This window comes from Cucumis sativus, unplaced genomic scaffold (genome assembly GCF_000004075.3).
Source record: "Cucumis sativus cultivar 9930 unplaced genomic scaffold, Cucumber_9930_V3 scaffold127, whole genome shotgun sequence".
Lineage (NCBI taxonomy): Eukaryota > Viridiplantae > Streptophyta > Magnoliopsida > Cucurbitales > Cucurbitaceae > Cucumis > Cucumis sativus.
This window is the reverse complement of record NW_022279531.1, coordinates 78982-100001: the sequence shown is the minus strand read 5'-3', so window position 1 is coordinate 100001 and position 21020 is coordinate 78982. Positions and strand designations below refer to the sequence as shown.

Below are 21020 nucleotides of genomic sequence, written 5' to 3'. Positions count from 1 at the left end.
TTCTAAGATGAAAGATGCTTTTATCCCTCCCCAAAGAATATCATTACTATTTATGTTGTATTTCTGCTAACTAATTCTTGCATAGCATCTGGTTTGATAAATAAAGTAAAGTTTCTGACATGGAGGTTTTCAAGTTGGAATATATATTTATGTTTTAGGTAGATTCCCAAACTTTGAAGAAACGCTGCAGTACTGAGGTAATTGAACGTTGTAAGGCAGAGCATTGGCTTACCGGAGCCAAGGTATCTTCTTCGATAACAAGTAAGGATAGTCCTGATACTACCTTTCTTTTGTTATTGAAATTTATTGTTCCTTTTGTTGGGGCTTGGTGGTTGTGCACCTATATTGATTTGTACTTCTGTTAATTAATTATAGTCATTCTCTCTTGTCTGAGTAATTATTGTCAACCATTTTGTTAGCAAAGGCTTCCCATGGAAATTCAGTTTGTTGTGCTGCATGTCCACGATGATTTCGTGATTTTAGTTTTAGATACATAAAAAGGGCCTTTGCATCACGACATGAATGACTACTTTTAATATGAACGTACAATACCCAAATGAATGCTGAAGTAAGTTTATTGATGTATGTAATTTACAACAATCTTTTTGAACTTTTTGGTAGGTTATGAATTACGAACTTGTATTAAATATTTGTTAGGTCGTTTTAATAATTCAAGTGATGCTTAGAAAATGCAACCGAGCTTAAACAATTCTGCACATTTTTCTAAAATTTTTAGTTTAACCTCTTTAATAAAATTCGAAGGAAATTCTTGTTTTCTTTTTGTAGGAATAAAGGAAAATGAAATATAACCAAACTTGGATCTTTGCAAGCAAGTTCCATGAAGAAACTAGGTTACAAGGGAGGTCTTCTGTTCTCCTTTTTTTTTCTTTCCATCCGTAGAATCTTGCTTAAAATGCTTTGAGGACAATGCAAATTTTTAAGTGGGGGTGGGGTTGTAGCCTTGCACATTCCATGTCCTTTGGAAATTTTCATTTTGCAAATTTTGCTAAAAATGTCAAAATTTAGAAACTTTTGCAATGCTCTATGCTTAGAATAATACCATGTCTACTTCGCTTTTTAGCATAAAAAAGCATATATGCCTAACCCATGAGAACAGAGCTCGGATTTGTGATTGTATTTGTTATTTGAATATGTTACATATGTTGAAAATGCATATATTGATAGCTTAGAAATGAGTAGAACACTTGGTTCATTTTCTGAATATTGTGAATTATGTACATAATAATATGTGCGGTTGCCTTTTTTATCTCAATTTTAATCCCCTTTTTTGCCATCTTCTACTGCCTTTTTTATATTAATTTTAAATCCCTCTTTTGGCCATACACATTTGTATAAGATTGTTTGAAAGCAAAATATGATTGTTAGGTCAAGTAGAAAGCAAAGTCGGCAAGTTCTTAGAATTCTTCACCCAACATAACAGCCGATAAAAACAAAACAATACGACCAAGCTGCTTAGAGTTGCAGAACCGACCCCCGCCTAGTGGGTCACTAGAGTTCTTCACCCAGCATGGCAGCCGGTAGAGAGGGAGAGAGAAAAAAAGGGAGCCAAGCCAGCCGCTTAGGTCAAGTAAAATGCGCGAGATCCCCGGTTTCAGAATTTTCGTGGGATCCTCTCCGCTTTTCTTGCCTAAGCAAAACCCGACCCGCCTAGTAGGTCCTTAGAGTTTTTCACCCAGCATGGCAGCCGGTAGAGAGGGAGAGAGAAAAAAAAGAGGGAGCCAAGCCAGCCGCTTAGGTCAAGTAAAATGCGCGCCGAGATCCCCGGTTTCAGAATTTTCGTGGGATCCTCTCCGCTTTTCTTGCCTAAGCAAAACCCGACCCGCCTAGTAGGTCCTTAGAGTTTTTCACCCAGCATGGCAGCCGGTAGAGAGGGAGAGAGAAAAAAAAGAGGGAGCCAAGCCAGCCGCTTAGGTCAAGTAAAATGCGCGCCGAGATCCCCCGGTTTCAGAATTTTCGTGGGGATCCTCTCCGCTTTTCTTGCCTAAGCAAAACCCGACCCGCCTAGTAGGTCCTTAGAGTTTTTCACCCAGCATGGCAGCCGGTAGAGAGGGAGAGAGAAAAAAAAGAGGGAGCCAAGCCAGCCGCTTAGGTCAAGTAAAATGCGCGCCGAGATCCCCCGGTTTCAGAATTTTCGTGGGGATCCTCTCCGCTTTTCTTGCCTAAGCAAAACCGACCCGCCTAGTAGGTCTTAGAGTTTTCACCCATCATGGCAGCCGGTAGAGAGGGAGAGAGAAAAAAAAGAGGGAGCCAAGCCAGCCGCTTAGGTCAAGTAAAATGCGGCCGAGATCCCCCGGTTTCAGAATTTTCGTGGGGATCCTCTCCGCTTTTCTTGCCTAAGCAAAACCCGACCCGCTAGTAGGTTCTTAGAGTTCTTCACCCATCATGGCAGCCGGTAGAGAGGGGAGAGAAAAAAAGAGGGAGCCAAGCCAGCCGCTTAGGTCAAGTAAAATGCGCGCGAGATCCCCCGGTTTCAGAATTTTCGTGGGGATCCTCTCCGCTTTTCTTGCCTAAGCAAAACCCGACCCCGCCTAGTAGGTCTTAGAGTTCTTCACTCAGCATGGCAGCCTGTAGAGAGGGAGAGAGAAAAAAAAGAGGAGCCAAGCCAGCCGCTTAGGTCAAGTAAAATGCGTGCCGAGATCCCCGGTTTCAGAGTTTTCGTGGGGATCCTCTCCGCTTTTCTTGCCTAAGCAAAACCCGACCCCCTAGTAGGTCCTTATAGTTCTTCACCTAGCACGGCACGGTAGAGAGGGAGGGAGAAAAAAAAGAGGGAGTCAAGCCAGCTGCTTAGGTCAAGTAAAATGCCGTCGAGATTGCCTGGTATCAGAGCTTGCATGGGCAACCTCTCCGCTTTAGATGGAATTTGATGAAATGCTTATGTCGAAAGTAGGCATTTCTCTACAGAGTCCTAATGGTCATAGAAATTTATTATGTTTTGTATTTATTTTACTTTGTTGTCAAGAATCAACTTCTTTTCTGATTTGTATGTTTATGTATATGTTGCATCTCTGTCTTGTTATCATGTTGTATTTCATTGTACTCAATAGTCTGATTTGCATTTTTTATTTGTGTTAATAAGTGTTCGTGTAATTGCAATTTTGTTCTTGAAGATATTTTGCTTGAATCAAGTTAGTTCTTTCTATAAGGATCATTTTCTTGTAAGGTTATAACTTCTTGTCCAATTTTTCCAACTCACATTTCAACTTGTAGCAGGTGAATCCCTTCAAATAAGAGCTTAAAAAGAAAAAACAATTGGAACCTTTAACCATAAAATCAAGGTACTGCATCTTATTTGCAATGAATTGCTATAATTTTGTAGAGACTCCACAAATAAAATACTAAATTACCCAAACAGTTGGCAAACAGAGACACACTCTGTAGATCTTTATTTATATATAAATGCCAAAAGATACAGTAGAAGGAAATATAAAAGAAAGCAATAAAGATGATAATATCATGTCAAACCTCCCCAGGAAAAGATAGTAGTCCTTCCTAGACCTAGCAGCCTCTACAGACCAAATGAAGACAAAAAGTTAACCTAGCCCCCAATCCCGATAAGGCCTTATTTATAGCTCTTTTCTCATTCTTCCCCGTGGGCCCCACTCTCATGTTCTTTTCCTAATATTCTCCCCTTTTCTGCTGCGTGAGCTTTTACGTTTTTACCCTCCTTTTGTATGTATGGATAATAGGGGGCCTTACAATACCCCTCGGTTCCAGGTTCACCTTGTCCTCAAGGTGAAAGTCAGGGAATTGTTGGTTCATTTGGAAAACAGATTCCCAAGTTGTTTCACTGTCCGGCAGCCCTTTCCACTTAATTAACCATTCATTTCCTCCCAATTCCCGATTCCAACGGACTCCCAACACTGTTTCCGGCCATAATTGTAACTCAAACTCTTCCGTTAGCCTAGGTTGCTGGTGTTGAACAGCTTGTTGACTACCCAGTTTCAGTTTTAACTGAGAAATATGGAACACATTGTGGATACTGGCTTCCGGCGGTAACATCAATCTGTACGCAACTGCTCCTATTTCTTCAGTAATTTTGTAGGGTCCGTAATATTTAGGTGCTAACTTTTCACACTTCTTCCGAGCCAAGGAGCGTTGCCGGTAAGGTCTCAATTTCAAGTAGACTTCATCTCCTACCTTAAATTTTAACTCTCTTCTATTTCGATCAGCCATTTTCTTCATCCTGTTCTAGGCTACACACAGGTGTTCTTTTAAGGCATTGATGGCTAAGTCACGTTCCTTCAGCAGCGTGTCAACCTCATTATTAGGAGTTTTCTTGTAACCATAGATAACAGGGGAGGAGGCGGTCTGCGGTATACCGTCTGAAAAGGGGTTATTTTGGTGGATGCATGGAAGGTGGTATTATACCACAATTCTGCCCATGGAATCAGTCTATCCCATTTTTTTGGTTGTTCATTACAGAAGCATCGCAGATAAGTTTCGAGACATCTATTTACCCTTTCTGTCTGCCCATCAGTTTGTGGGTGAAACGGCGGTACTCCTCTTTAGAATAGTTCCATGGTTGCAAACAGTTCCTTCCAAAAATTACTAAGAAAGATTTTATCCCGATCTGTGATAATCGACTTAGGAATGCCGTGCTTGCTTACTATTCTGTCGATGAATATGGAAGCAACTTGCTTGGCTGAAAACGGATGTCTCAATGATATAAAGTAAGAATACTTACTCAGCCGATCAACTACCACCATGATCACATTAACCCCTCCAGCTAGTGGCAACCCCTCAATAAAAGTCCATGGTCCAATCTTCTAAGATTCTGTCAGGAATTGGAATTGGTTGAAGTACCCCAGCTGGTTTGGTTGCTTCGTATTTGTTTCTCTGGCAGATCTCGCATTGTTCCACATATTTCTTTATTTCAGCCTTCATACCCTCCAATATAGTTCTCCACTGATCCTCTTGTAAGTTCTTAAAAATCCAGAATGTCCCCCGAGGATAGAATCGTGGAAAGTATGTAGGATCTTGGGTATAAAAGAAGTTTGAGATACTACCATTCTCCCTTATAGAAAACTTGAAACTTGCTTCCTTCTTCTGCATTTTTCTTCAGATTTTCCATAATTTTCTTAAGTTCAGCATCATTCTCAACTTCCTGCTCGATTAGTTTCACATCAATGATTCCAGTAGTTGTCAAGCTGTGCAGCTCCACCGGTTCTCCATTCTAGATATCCGCTGCCTTGTTCTGATGTCCGGTTGATATAAAATCTCGAAATCATATCCAAGGAGCTTTGTCAACCATTTCTGGAATTGGGGCTTACCTCTCTCTGTTCAAGCAAGAATTTAAGAGCCTTTTGATCTGAAAGTATGGTGAACTTCCTGCCCAGCAAATAATGCCTCCATTTTTGAACTGATAGAACTACAGCCATCAACTCTCTTTCATAGATGGATTTGTTTTGAGCCCTTGTGGATAACTTCTGACTGAAAAAGGCAATCGGGTGGCCATTTTGAGAGATCACCGCTCCTAACCCTACGCCAGATGCATCAGTTTCGATAATAAAGGGAATGTTCCAATCTGGTAATGCCAACACTGGTAGAGTAGTCATTGCTAGCTTCAAATTTTCGAAGGCAGTATTTGCTTCTTCATTCCACTTAAAAGCATTCTTCTATAATAACTTGGTTAGCGGTGCAGCGATCTCTCCATAACCCTTGACAAACCTCCTATAATATCCTGTCAGTCCTAAGAAGCCCCGCAGACCAGATATATTCGTTGGTGGTGGCCAATTAATCATCTTCTTGATCTTATCCTCATCTGCCTCAACTCCTCTTTTGGATATCATATGTCCCAAGTACTGTACTGGAATGGGCTATAACGCATTTTTTTTTGTTAGCAAAACAGCTGGTTATACTTCAAAACATTGAATACCATGCCCAAATGCTTTGCGTGTTCATCTATATCCGCACTATAAACCAGTATATCATCAAAGAACACCAAAACACAGCGCCGAAGGAAAGGTTTAAATACCTTGGTTCATCAAAGATTGGAAGGTTGCCAGAGCATTCGTGGAGACCAAACGGCATTACTAGAAACTCATAGTGCCCTTCATGTGTGCGGAACACAGTTTTCTCCACATCTTCCTCTTTCATTCTAATCTGGTGATAACCAGATTTCAGATCTAATTTCGAGAAAACCGTTGCCCTATTCAGCTCATCTAATAATTCCTCTATCACAGGAATTGGGAACTTATCCGATACTGTCGTCTGATTTAACTTGCGGTAATCGACACAAAATCTCCATCCACCATCTTTTTTTCTTCACTAACAACACCGGGCTGGAGTAAGGGCTATGACTAGGCGAATACCCCTGCTTGAAGCATCTCGACCACCAGTTTTTTTTTATTCTTCTTTCTGCACATGACCGTATTTGTAAGGTCTTACGTTGATAGGTTTATGGTCAGGTAGGGTTAATATTCGGTGATCAATAGCTCTTTTTGGAGGTAATTTTTCGGTGTCTCAAATATCTCCGCATAATACTTGAGCAGGGATCGGATCATAGATATTTCCTCCTCATCTCCTTTTAATCTTGTCCCCAGTTCATATTCATTCTCTACTTCCATCTCATAATTCTGGAATTCTAAGAGGAAGCCTTGGTCTTCTATATGTAAGGATTCAACTTGCTTACTTCACTATTTCTCCCTTACAATGGCCAAAAACAGAGGTAGCCCTCTGCTATCTTTATTTATATATAGCCAAAATGAGTACAGAAAAACATAAAGATTCAAGAAAAACAAGGAATAATAAGACAAACCCAGCTTCCTCTAGGGAAAGACTGGATATTCCTCTAGGCTAAGCAGCCGCCAACTTCAGGATAAAAATAAAACCTACCTCCCCTAGACCTAAAAAACCTATTTATATTCCTTCTCTCATCTTTCTCTTATTTCTGTGCCTGGGCCCCACCTGCACGATCTCCTCCTCTTTTTCCTTCCTCATTATTAATTTGTCCAATTACTTTTCTGCCCCTCCTTTGATATGTATGAATAATTGGAGGTCTTACACTATATCCCACGTTTTTTCCAATGTCTTCAAAGAACATTCAGGTTTCACTAAGGATGGATCTCCTCTTAACACGATTTGCTTGTCTTTTGCCCAAAAGGTCATGGTTAATGATGGCCAATGTACCTTCATTGTGCCGGTGGTATCTAGCCATTGCATCCCTAAAATCACGTCAATATTTCCTAGTTCCACCACTAGAAAATCAGTTATAACTGTCATTTCTTTCAATCTCAGTTCCACCTTTCTGCAAATACCTTTCCCTTTACAGCGGGTCCCGTCTCCAATAGTCACTCCAAATTGTGTACCGGGTTCAATGTTCAACCCTCCTTCCATTGCCACTGCTTCATGGATGAAGTTGTTCGTAGCTCCACTGTCGATGAGAATCACCACCTCCCTTCCTTTTACATGCCCCTTCAGTTTCATTGTCCCTTTGGATGTTAACCCCGTGAGTGTCTTCAATTCAATTTCGGTGGTTTCAGCAACAACTAACTGGTTCAGCTCCATTACTTCTTCGGTCTCTTCCATTTTGACTTCCTCCCCGCCACTCTCTTCTTCGTTAAGTATAAATAACATTAATTCCCTTTTCTCTCTCATCTTGCATCGGTGTCCCGGTGAGTACTTCTCATTGCATCTAAAACACAAACCCTTGTCCAATCTTGCTCTGAATTCCGTGTCCAAGAGTCTTTTAACTGGAGGTTCATTTTTCTGGTAGTTTCCTTTAATGGGAATAGTGACTTGCTTCATGGGGAACTCAGTCTTCTTTGGTGAACTTTTATCTTGACTGCTTTGTCCCTTGCTTGAGCCTCCTCCTTCCCTAGTCACACTGTTTACCCATTCTGCCTTGGCTAATTTCAAGGCTAGGTTTCTGCCACTTACCAGTTGTGCCTCCTTCATACATTCCTCTAAGGTTTGAGGATGTCTACTAATAACTTCTGCTTGAAGAGCCGGTTCTAGACCAGTCACGAATGCATCTAAGAGCACGCTTTCAGCCATGTGCAGTAGTGGTGCAGAATATTGTACGAATTTCTTGACATATCATTATAGGATCCATCTTGTTCTATTCGAATCAGCCTTGCACCTAAGCTCTTCTGCCCAGAATCTCGAAAAAATTCAAACATCCTTACCTTCAAATCTTCCCATCCTTCCACCTTCTTTCTATGGTTACTCCAACGGTACCAATCGATTTCATCTTGTCCGAAACTAACCACCTACTTTCACTTTTTCTGCTTCCGGTAGGCTATTAATTTCGAAAAAATGCTCAGCTCTAAACACCCATGACTCAGGATTTTCCCCGGTGAAAATCGGCATTTCCAGTTTCTTATATTTGCTTCGGTCGACAGTTACTACATTGTTTTCCCCTGGATTGTCGGCTTCTTCCCATTTTCCTTTTAACTTCATGACTGATCCATCAGAAGTTCCGGATTCATCTCGCCTTTTGTAGCTGCTGTTTTCTTTCATTTCATCAGCCAGTCTATCCATGGATTTCTTCATTTCCAGAATCATTTCCTTCAAGCCCAGTATTTCTTTCTCGTTCCATCTATTCTTTCTTCTATTTGCCTTTGCGCCATCAGTCGCGTCACCACCCCAGCGTTTGGGCTCTGATACCAGTTGTAGAGACTCCACAAATAAAATACTAAATTACCCAAACAGTTGGCAAACAGAGACAGCACTCTGTAGATCTTTATTTATATATAAATGCCAAGAGATACAGTAGAAGGAAATATAAAAGAAAGCAATAAAGATGATAATATCATGTCAAACCTCCCCAGGAAAAGATAGTAGTCCTTCCTAGACCTAGCAGCCTCTACAGACCAAATGAAGACAAAAAGTTAACCTAGCCCCCAATCCCGATAAGGCCTTATTTATAGCTCTTTTCTCATTCTTCCCCGTGGGCCCCACTCTCATGTTCTTTTCCTAATATTCTCCCCTTTTCTGCTGCGTGAGCTTTTACGTTTTTACCCCTCCTTTTGTATGTATGGATAATAGGGGGCCTTACAAATTTCTTCCAACACTATGAAACATTTATGTTATAGTTTTATTATTGTAAACATTTTTGCTAAACATCATTGTAATTTCCAAACACAACTCTGCCAAAGTTCCCAAGATAGTTCTATAGCAATGTTCCACAGGCTATCTTGCAAGTGATGTGGAACTCCTTTGCTTTTTTGAATAGTAAGCTGGCCTTCCTCTTTTGTTATGCTTTGTTTTGTTCTTAATACTTGCTTTTATCTTCGCCTATTTCATTCCTAGTTGATATATTACATAGTCCTCTTAAATCTACATTCTTTTTCTGTTTTATGATTCGCTTGAGTTTAATGACTAACTTTGGCAAAATAATGTTGAACTATATTACATGTTTTGCATCTAAACCTCAATTGAAAAGGTTTGTTACCTGTATCATTATAAGGTTTCCATCCATCTTTCTTAGGCCATCAATGAAGTTTTTGCTTAGATCTATCTTAGTTCGGCCTCTTTAAAATGTTACTCCATACAAGGAAGATCGAAAGTTGTGATTACAAAGTGTAGATTTGTATTGTATAGTTGCCTTAGTTATTTTTTTAATTATTCTTTTTAGACGTTATTTCCTTTTATAATTAGTTCTCTTTAGTTAGAATTTCTATTAAATTATACTTGCCTATTATCAAGTCCTTTTTCATTAATAAGAGAAAATGGAGTTTTTCTCAAATAACAAAAAGTGATTATTTAAGATACTATGCTAAAGGGAACACATCCAATTACCATGTTGAGAATATTATCTTTGCCTATTGAAGGTCTTGGATTCTTGGTCAACTTTGAATGCGAATTTTTCTTAGTTGATTATTAAATATCAGGGTAAAAAGATCTTATATTGTAATGTTGTTTTGCTTCACTTGCATCATACACTAAAACACAAGATTAAAAAAAAAGTTATATTTAGACTTTTGTATGGTAGATTAGGTGTTCTCTTTGAATTGGTGTTGGTATTGGCTTTCTAATTATGATATGATTTTGGGAACCTTTGAATTATGTTCTTCAAACCTTCTCTCTTCGATTGAAGCTTATTATATTTTATCGTTGTTAGTATGTTTTTTTTTTTCCATTTTTTCCCTTCTAATATTTTTATTTGATATATAATGTGCATAAAAGAGAAAGTAGTTAATGTGTTTTACATTGTTGTGTTGTGCAAAGTTGGTGCTGTTGGTTCAAATATTTAAGATTTGGTGAAGCACTTGGAATAAGTTCAAACTTTTAATCTGTAGGATAATTTACTTTATAAGAATCACACATTTACCTTTTTTTTCTTTTTTGAAGTAGGAAAGGAGCCTCTTCATTAAGCTGAAAATGAATAGACAAGACAAAAGGTAATACAAAGAAGCCCTAGGATCAGTGAGTGCACTAGGACATCTCATCTATGTTGACACCTACTTAGCATTCTCACCATATCGAGACTTAAACCAAAAGACTAAACCAACGACAAGGTTTGGAATAGATCATACAAACTGCCCAATAACTATACAACATAGATTTAAGACCACTAGAAATCCAAAAGAAATAAAATAAGAGTACAGTAGTGGACTAAGAATTAAAAATGAAAGTCGGCCAATTATGACTTATATCTTGTATGGAGAAATCTTTGAAGTCTTTTGAAAGAGAGCATCAAGAAGAAGCATTGATTCTAGCCATTTCGACTCGAGTTGTCCAAGAGGAAGCTTTATTTTAAAATGTTAGCTGATTATGTTCAAACCAAATTTCTGGTAAAATGGCCTTCACTGCATTTAACCAAATCAATCTTGGTTTCTTCTTGAGAATGGGACATGAAATAAGCTGGACCGCGTTCTCCTAAATCTATAGTCGAAAACCCAATTCAAATGAAGATAGCCAAGTAAGTCAAACCAACACTTCTTTTCATGTAAGCAGGAGAAGAAAATATGATGTAAATCTTCTAAAGCATGCAAACACAAGGGACAAATATTAGGAGATAAACTGTGAGAGGAAGGTTTCATTTGCAAAACTTCTGCACAGTTCATAGTCCATTTCGCTTTCTCCAAAGCGTGATATTCACTCTTCTAGGGCTTTTTGTCTTCCAAATTGTCGAGTATAAATGTTTTTCAATTGGGGAGGCAATGGAGAGATGCTTGACCAATGAATGAACCAAAAACCTCCCATTTGATTCTGATTTCTAGGTTCTTTTATTTTGGGAGGCTTGAAATTCATCTATTTCTTCAACTTTTAGAAGTCTCCTGAAATTTAGAGCCCATGAAGTAGTGGAAGAGTCCCAAAACTCCTTTACATCTCCATTATTAGAGTTCAAAGACAATCTAAACGATCTTGAAAAGAAACAACATCTGCCCAAAAATCATTCCAAAATGCTATTCTTCAACCATCACCGAACTTGAACAATGCCTAGGAATCCACTTGAAGCTAGCATCTCGAAATGCTAATCCAGGGACTATGGAGACTGCAAGTGACAATTCCTTTAGTATGCCATCCAAATTAACTTTCTCCATGGATACTCTTCACCACTTTAGCCCAAAGGGAATTCTTTTCATTTATAAATCTCCATCCCCATTTAGCAAGAAGGTTGCATTTTTTTAACGTTGCACCATCGACGCCGATTCCACCATCCTCTTGCGAACAAGACACCACCTTCCAATTAATCACTTTATGAATCATCTTTTCTGGCATTAAGAATATAGACATATAGTGTGTAGGTATATGTGAAAAAACCGACTTACAAAGTGTGTCCCAACCTCCACTAAAGAGACAATATCTTTTCCACTTATCTAGTTTAACTTGGATTTTATCTATTTCTTGAAATTACATAAGGAGTAGAGAGAGGGCTCCAAGCCGAAGCAGTTATGGAAAACATCTCCAATTTACAGCAAGTTAAAGCAAAAAAAAAAAAAAAAAACCGCAGTTCAAAAAAACTGGGCATCTTGCTTCCTTCTAATTGAAAGTTCTGCTGTTTCTGTCAAGTCAAATTGACCACAAAATGCTCAAATGAGATTCTTCAATAGGAATACATAAAAAAAAAATAATATGTAAAAGAATTTTCAATGTTTAATATAATATGTAAAATAATTTTCTTATATTGGAATTGGCAGATGGCTGAGGGCCTTCGTGAAACGTGGGAGAGAAGCGATAACATTATCGTTCAAAAAATTCAGGAGTAAGTATTTATGTGAAAGGCCATATTATTTGGCCATTTGACCTTATTTATGATTGAATTATTTGGATGGAAATGATAAACTACACATTATTGTCTGCTTGAGTTGTGATCTTGATTATGGGCTATTTGGTATTTTGCCTACAAACTGTATAGTTAATTATCTGTTAGCTTTTGTTTTCCTGTCACAGCTTTATGTTTCTGTGGCTAATTGTAGCCAAAAGTTTTATTTATCGATCTTATTTTTCACAGCATAAATGAAACCGTGTTTCAAGCATCAAATGCTGCTACATCATTCAAGGAAATTCGTCGTAGAGATCCGTAAGTTTTTTCCTTTGGTGCTGTGATACTAACCTGTTTGAATAAAGGAATCTGACTTGGTCTTTTCCTCTTTAACATTATGGATTAGGTCTTTCTCTTTACCAGATTTCGTAGTTGAACTTTAAGAAGCAATCAAACCGGTGTTAACTTCTTATATAAAGGTTAGTGCTAACTGCTAAGCTTATTTCTAAGATGAAAGATGCTTTTATCCCCTCCCCAAAGAATATCATTACTATTTATGTTGTATTTCTGCTAACTAATTCTTGCATAGCATCTGGTTTGATAAATAAAGTAAAGTTTCTGACATGGAGGTTTTCAAGTTGGAATATATATTTATGTTTTAGGTAGATTCCCAAACTTTGAAGAAACGCTGCAGTACTGAGGTAATTGAACGTTGTAAGGCAGAGCATTGGGCTTACCGGAGCCAAGGTATCTTCTTCGATAACAAGTAAGGATAGTCCTGATACTACCTTTCTTTTGTTATTGAAGTTTATTGTTCCTTCTCTCTTGTTTGGTGGTTGTGCACCTATATTGATTTGTACTTCTGTTAATTAATTATAGTCCTTCTCTTGTTTGAGTAATTATTGTCTACCATTTTGTTAGCAAAGGCTTCCCGTGGAAATTTAGTTTGTTGTGCTGCATGTCCAAGATGATTTTCGTGATTTTAGTTTTAGATACATAAAAGGGATTTTGCATCACAACATGAATGACTATTTCTAAATATGAACCTACAATAACCCCAAATGAATACCTGATTAAATTGGAAACAGGGCAGATAGAGAGTGAGATGGAGAGTGTTTGTGTGTGCTTTAGAGTAGTTTTAAGCACATTTTTTAGATTTGTTTAACACTAAGTTTGTTTCACTTGCACAATTGGTTGCCATTTTAGGTCTCAAAGTGCATTTTCACTCATTTTGAACTTTTTGTTAGTTTGTGAGTTACGAACTTACACTTAAGCACTGTTAGGTCGTTTCAAACACATTTTGTGTTTGTTTGGAACTAAGTTTGTTTAGACATTTGATTGACATGTTGGGTCTCCAAGTGCTTTTTTCCACACTTTTTGAAATTTTGGTAGGTTGTGAGTCACGAACTTACGCTTGAGTATTGTTTGGTCCGTTTGAAAGCTTAGACACATTTTGAACTCTTTTTAAGATAACTTGAAACTAAGTTCATTGCACTTACATACTTCGTTGCCGTTTTGGGTCTTGAAGTACCTTTTTCACACTTTTTGAAATTTTGGTAGGTTGTGAGTTACAAACTTACCCTTAAGCATTGTTTGGTTGTTTTGAAAATTCAAGTGATAGTTACACACGTTTTGAATACATTTTAGGTTAGATTGAGTTTGTTGCACTTGGTTGTCATTTTTGGTCTTGAAATGCTTTTTTCAAACTTTTTGGTAGATTATGAGTTACGAACTTACACTTAGGATTTGCTAGGTCGTTTTGAAAACTCAAGTAATACATAGACACGTTTTGAGCACATTTTAGGTTGGTTTGAACTAAGTTTGTTGCACTTACACACTTGGTTGCCATTTTGGGTATTGTAGTGCTTTTTTCACAATATTTGAACTTTTTTCGTAGGTTATGAGTTACGATCCTACACGTAAGCTGTTTTAGGACATTTTGAAAGTTAAGTGATACTTAGACACGTTTTAAACTCGGTTTAGGTTAGTTTGAAACTAAGTTTGTTGACCTTATCCAATTGGTTGCCATTTTCGGTCTTGAAGTGCCCTTTTCACACTTTTTGAACTTTTTGGTAGGCTATGGGTTACCAACTTACACTTAAACTTTGTTAGGTTGTTTTGAAAGTCCAAGTGATACTTAGACACGCCTTGACCACTTTTTAGGTTGGTTTGGAACTAAGTTTGTTGCACTTGCGCACTTGGTTGCCATTTTGGGTCGTGTAGTGTTTCCTTTTTTTCCATACTTCTTGAACTTTTTGGTAGGTTATGAGTGATGAATTTACAAATAAACATTCTTAGGTCGTTCTGAAAGTTCAAGTGATACTTAAACACGGTTTGAAATTTTTTTAGATTTGTTTAAGACTAAGTTTGTTTCACTTGCATACTTGGTTGCCATTTTAGGTCTCAAAGTGCATTTTTCACGCATTTTGATTTTTTTGTTAGTTTGTGAGTTACGAACTTACACTTAACGATTGTTAGGTCGTTTTAAACACATTTTGCGTTGGTTTGAAACTAAGTTTGTTGCACTTACACATTGGATTGAAATGTTGGGTCTTGAAGTACTTTTTTTCACACTTTTTGAAATTTTTTTAGGTTGTGAGTTACGAACTTACGCTTGAGTATTGTTTGGTCGGTTTGAAATCTTAGACACGTTTTGCACTCTTTTTAGGATGGCTTGAAACTAAGTCCGTTGCACTTACATACTTCGTTGCCATTTTGGGTCTTGAAGTGCTTTTTTTACAGTTTTTGAAAATTTGGTAGGTTGTGAGTTACAAACTTACACTTAAGCATTGTTTGGTGGTTTTGAAAGTTTAAGTGATACGTACACATGTTTTGAATACATTTTAGGTTAGATTGATTTTGTTGCACTTGGTTGTCATTTTTGGTCTTGAAATGCTTTTTTCAACCTTTTTGGTAGATCATTACGAACCTACATTTAGGATTTGCTAGGTCGTTTTGAAAACTCAAGTAATACCTAGACACGTTTTGAGCACGTTCTAGGTTGGTTTGAACTAAGTTTGTTACAATTACACACTTGGTAGCCATTTTGGGTCTTGTAGTGCTTTTTTCACACTATTTGAACTTTTTTCGTAGGTTATGAGTTACAAATCTCAACGTAAGCTGTTTTAGGTCGTTTTGAAAGTTCGAGTGATACTTAGACACATTTTGTTCAAGTGATACTGTTTTAGGTCGTTTTGAAGTGAACTTTTTTCTTCTTGTATTGACTGTTTTACTATTTCTTCATGGTTTGTATTCATGGTATTTATTTTCGTAATTGGGCATCTTGCTTCTTTCTTATTGAAAGTTTGGCCGTTTCTTTCAAGTCAAATTGACCAGAAAATGCTCAAATGAGATTCTTCAATAGGAATATGTAAAAAAAATATAATATGTAAAAGAATTTTTGTGAAACGTGGGAGAGAAGCGGTAACATTATCCTTCAAAAAATTCAGGAGTAAATATTTATGTGAAAGGACATATTATTTGGCCATTTGACCTTATTTGTTATTGAATTATTTGGTTGGAAATGATAAACTACACATTATTGTTTGCTTCAGTTGTGATCTTGATTATGGGCTATTTGGTATTTTGCTTACAAACTGTATAGTTAATTATCTGTTAGCTTTTGTTTTCCTGTCACAGCTTTATGTTTCTGTGGCTAATTGTAGCCAAAAGTTTTATTTATCGATCTTATTTTTCACAGCATAAATGAAACTGTGTTTGAAGAATCAGGTGCTGCTACATCATTCAAGGAAATTCGTCGTAGAGGTCCGTAAGTTTTTTTCCTTTGGAGATGTGATACTAACCTGTTTGAATAAAGGAATCTGACTTGGTCTTTTCCTCTTTAACATTATGGATTAGGTCTTTCTCTTTACCAGATTTCGTAGCTGAACTTTAAGAAGCAATCAAACCGGTGTTAACTTCTTATATAAAGGTTAGTGCTAACTGCTAAGCTTATTTCTAAGATGAAAGATGCTTTTATCCTCCCCAAAGAATATCATTACTATTTATGTTGTATTTCTGCTAACTAATTCTTGCATAGCATCTGGTTTGATAAATAAAGTAAAGTTTCTGACATGGAGGTTTTCAAGTTGGAATATATATTTATGTTTTAGGTAGATTCCCAAACTTTGAAGAAACGCTGTAGTACTGAGGTAATTGAACGTTGTAAGGCAGAGCATTGGGCTTACCAGAGCCAAGGTATCTTCTTCGATAACAAGTAAGGATAGTCCTGATACTACCTTTCTTTTGTTATTGAAGTTTATTGTTCCTTTTGTTGGGGCTTGGTGGTTGTGCACCTATATTGATGTACTTCTGTTAATTAATTATAGTCATTCTCTCTTGTCTGAGTAATTATTGTCAACCATTTTGTTAGCAAAGGCTTCCCATGGAAATTCAGTTTGTTGTGCTGCATGTCCACGATGATTTCGTGATTTTAGTTTTAGATACATAAAAAGGGCCTTTGCATCACGACATGAATGACTACTTTTTAATATGAACGTACAATAACCCAAATGAATGCTGAAGTAAGTTTATTGATGTATGTAATTTACAACAATCTTTTTGAACTTTTTGGTAGGTTATGAATTACGAACTTGTATTGAATATTTGTTAGGTCGTTTTAATAATTCAAGTGATGCTTAGAAAATGCAACCGAGCTTAAACAATTGTGCACATTTTTCTAAAATTTTTAGTTTAACCTCTTTAATAAAATTCGAAGGAAATTTTGTTTCTTTTTGTAGGAATAAAGGAAAATGAAATATAACCAAACTTGGGATCTTTGCAAGCAAGCTTCCATGAAGAAACTAGGTTACAAGGGGAGGTCTTCTGTTCTCCTTTTTTTTTCTTTCCATCCGTAGAATCTTGCTTAAAATGCTTTGAGGACAATGCAAATTTTTAAGGGGGGGGGGTTGTAGCCTTGCACATTCCATGTCCTTTGGGAAATTTTCATTTTGCAAATTTTGCTAAAAATGTCAAAATTTAGAAACTTTTGCAATGCTCTATGCTTAGAATAAGTACCATGTCTACTTCGTTTTAGCATAAAAAAGCATATATGCCTAAACCCATGAGAACAGAGCTCGGATTTGTGATTGTATTTGTTATTTGAATATGTTACATATGTTGAAAAATGCATATATTGATAGCTTAGAAATGAGTAGAACACTTGGTTCATTTTCTGAATATTGTGAATTATGTACATAATAATATGTCGGTTGCCTTTTTTATCTCAATTTTAATCCCCTTTTTTGCCATCTTCTACTGCCTTTTTTATATTAATTTTAAATCCCTCTTTTGGCCATACACATTTGTATAAGATTGTTTGAAAGCAAAATATGATTGTTAGGTTCTTAGAGTTCTTCACCCAACATAACAGCCGATAAAAACAAAACAATACGACCAAGCTGCTTAGAGTTGCAGAACCCGACCCCCGCCTAGTGGGTCACTAGAGTTCTTCACCCAGCATGGCAGCCGGTAGAGAGGGAGAGAGAAAAAAAGAGGGAACCAAGCCAGCCGCTTAGGTCAAGTAAAATGCGCGCCGAGATCCCCCGGTTTCAGAATTTTCGTGGGGATCCTCTCCGCTTTTCTTGCCTAAGCAAAACCCGACCCCGGCTAGTAGGTTCTTAGAGTTCTTCACCCATCATGGCAGCCGGTAGAGAGGGAGAGAAAAAAAAGAGGGAGCCAAGCCAGCCGCTTAGGTCAAGTAAAATGCGCGCCGAGATCCCCGGTTTCAGAATTTTCGTGGGGATCCTCTCCGCTTTTCTTGCCTAAGCAAAACCCGACCCGCCTAGTAGGTCCTTAGAGTTTTTCACCCAGCATGGCAGCCGGTTAGAGAGGGAGAGAGAAAAAAAAGAGGGAGCCAAGCCAGCCGCTTAGGTCAAGTAAAATGCGCGCCGAGATCCCCCGGTTTCAGAATTTTCGTGGGGATCCTCTCCGCTTTTCTTGCCTAAGCAAAACCCGACCCCGCCTAGTTGGTTCTTAGAGTTCTTCACCCATCATGGCAGCCGGTAGAGAGGGTGAGAGAAAAACAAAGAGGGAGCCAAGGCAACCGCTTAGGTCAAGTAAAATGCGCGCCGAGATCCCCCGGTTACAGAATTTTCGTGTGGATCCTCTCCGCTTTTCTTGCCTAAGCAAAACCCGACCCGCCTAGTAGGTCCTTAGAGTTTTTCACACAGCATGGCAGCCGGTAGAGAGGGCGAGAGAAAAAAAAAGAGGGAGCCAAGCCAGCCGCTTAGGTCAAGTAAAATGCGCACCGAGATCCCCCTGTTTCAGAATTTTCGTGGGGATCCTCTCCGCTTTTCTTGCCTAAGCAAAACCCGACAGCCTAGTAGGTCCTTAGAGTTTTTCACCCAGCATGGCAGCCGGTAGAGAGGGAGAGAAAAAAAAAGAGGGAGCCAAGCCAGCCGCTTAGGTCAAGTAAAATGCGCGGAGATCCCCCGGTTTCAGAATTTTCGTGGGGATTCTCTCCGCTTTTCTTGCCTAAGCAAAAACCGACCCCGCCTAGTAGGTTCTTAGAGTTCTTCACTCAGCATGGCAGCCTGTAGAGAGGGAGAGAGAAAAAAAAGAGGGAGCCAAGCCAGCCGCTTAGGTCAAGTAAAATGCGTGTCGAGATCCCCCGGTTTCAGAGTTTTCGTGGGGATCCTCTCCGCTTTTCTTGCCTAAGCAAAACCCGACCCCGCCTAGTAGGTCCTTTTAGTTCTTCACCTAGCACGGCAGCCGGTAGAGAGGGAGGGAGAAAAAAAGAGGGAGTCAAGCCAGCTGCTTAGGTAAAGTAAAATGCGCGTCGAGATTGCCTGGTATCAGAGCTTGCATGGGCAACCTCTCCGCTTTTGATGGAATTTGATGAAATGCTTATGTCGAAAGTAGGCATTTCTCTATAGAGTCCTAATGGTCATAGAAATTTAATATGTTTTGTATTTATTTTACTTTGTTGTCAAGAATCAACTTCTTTTCTGATTTGTATGTTTATGTATATGTTGCATCTCTGTCTTGTTATCATGTTGTATTTCATTGTACTCAATAGTGTGATTTGCATTTTTTATTTGTGTTAATAAGTGTTCGTGTAATTGCAATTTTGTTCTTGAAGATATTTTGCTTGAATCAAGTTAGTTCTTTAAGGATCATTTTCTTGTAAGGTTATAACTTCTTGTCCAATTTTTCCAACTCACATTTCAACTTGTAACAGGTGAATCTCTTCCAAATAAGAGCTTAAAAAGAAAAAACAATTGGAACCTTTAACCATAAAATCAAGGTACTGCATCTTATTTGCAATGAATTGCTATAATTTTGTAGAGACTCCACAAATAAAATACTAAATTACCCAAACAGTTGGCAAACAGAGACAGCACTCTGTAGATCTTTATTTATATATAAATGCCAAAGATACAGTAGAAGGAAATATAAAAGAAAGCAATAAAGGTGATAATATCATGTCAAACCTCCCTAGGAAAAGATAGTAGTCCTTCCTAGACCTAGCAGCCTCTACAGACCAAATGAAGACAAAAAGTTAACCTAGCCCCCAATCCCGATAAATAAATAAGAGCTTAAAAAGAAAAAACAATTGGAACCTTTAACCATAAAATCAAGGTACTGCATCTTATTTGCAATGAATTGCTATAATTTTGTAGAGACTCCACAAATAAAATACTAAATTACCCAAACAGTTGGCAAACAGAGACAGCACTCTGTAGATCTTTATTTATATATAAATGTCAAGAGATATAGTAGAAGGAAATATAAAAGAAAGCAATAAAGATGATAATATCATGTCAAACCTCCCCAGGAAAAGATAGTAGTCCTTCCTAGACCTAGCAGCCTCTACAGACCAAATGACGACAAAAAGTTAACCTAGCCCCCAATCCCGATAAGGCCTTATTTATAGCTCTTTTCTCATTCTTCCCTGTGGGCCCCACTCTCATGTTCTTTTCCTAATATTCTCCCTTTTCTACTTCGTGAGCTTTTACGTTTTACCCCTCATACGGCCCATAAAATTTTGGGGATAGCTTTTCACATTTCTTCCGAGCTAGTGATCTTTGTCGATAGGGTCGTAGTTTCAAATACACTTCATCCCCAATTTTGAATTTGAGCTCCCTGCGGTTTCGGTCTGCCATTTTCTTCATTCTATTTTGAGCTATGCATAGGTTTTCCTCCAGTGCATTGAGTGCTAAATCTCTCTCCTTCAACATGACTTCTACGTCATTGTTAGGAGATTGCTTCCATCCATATGACAGCAGTGGCGGGGGAGTTCTTCCAAAAACAGATTGGTAAGGAGTAGTTTTGGTGGATGCGTGGAAGGTTGTGTTATACCATAATTCCGCCCAAGGGATCAGTTTATCCCATTTCTTCGGTTGTTCATTGCAAAAGCATCTCAAATAGGTCTCTAGGCATCTGTTTACCCTCTCGGTTTGTCCATCGGTTTGGGGATGGAATGCCGTGCTTCTCTTCAAAATGGTGCCCATGGTAGTGAACAACTCCTTCCAGAAATTGCTAAGGAAGATCTTATCACGGTCGGTAATAATGGACTTGGGTATTCCATGTTTGCTGACCACTTTTTCCAAAAAAATTGAAGCCACTTGCTTGCTGTGTACGGGTGTTTCAGAGGCAAGAAGTAGGAGTACTTACTTAGGCGGTCGACGACTACCATAATCACGTTGTAACCTCCTGCTATTGGCAGCCCTTCAATAAAATCCATGGTCCAATCCTCCAATATCTTGTCGGGGATAGGAATGGGTTGCAGAACTCCCGCAGGCTTAGTAGCTTCGAACTTATTACGTTGACAAGTGTCACATTCTTCTACATATCTCTTGATATCAGCCTTCATTCCTTTCCAAAATAGTTCCCCACTCATTCTTTT

The 21020-nt window shown here is 38.2% G+C and overlaps 1 long non-coding RNA gene across 1 annotated transcript; it reads right to left on the bottom strand.

Moving 5' to 3' along the window:
• Positions 1 to 19392: 19392 nt before the first annotated feature.
• On the bottom strand, positions 19393 to 20074 carry LOC116405620. The gene is made up of 2 exons (XR_004218719.1): positions 20015 to 20074; positions 19393 to 19678 (listed from the first exon to the last, which is right to left on the bottom strand). It is a non-coding gene; the product is annotated as an uncharacterized LOC116405620 (long non-coding RNA).
• Positions 20075 to 21020: the final 946 nt, after the last annotated feature.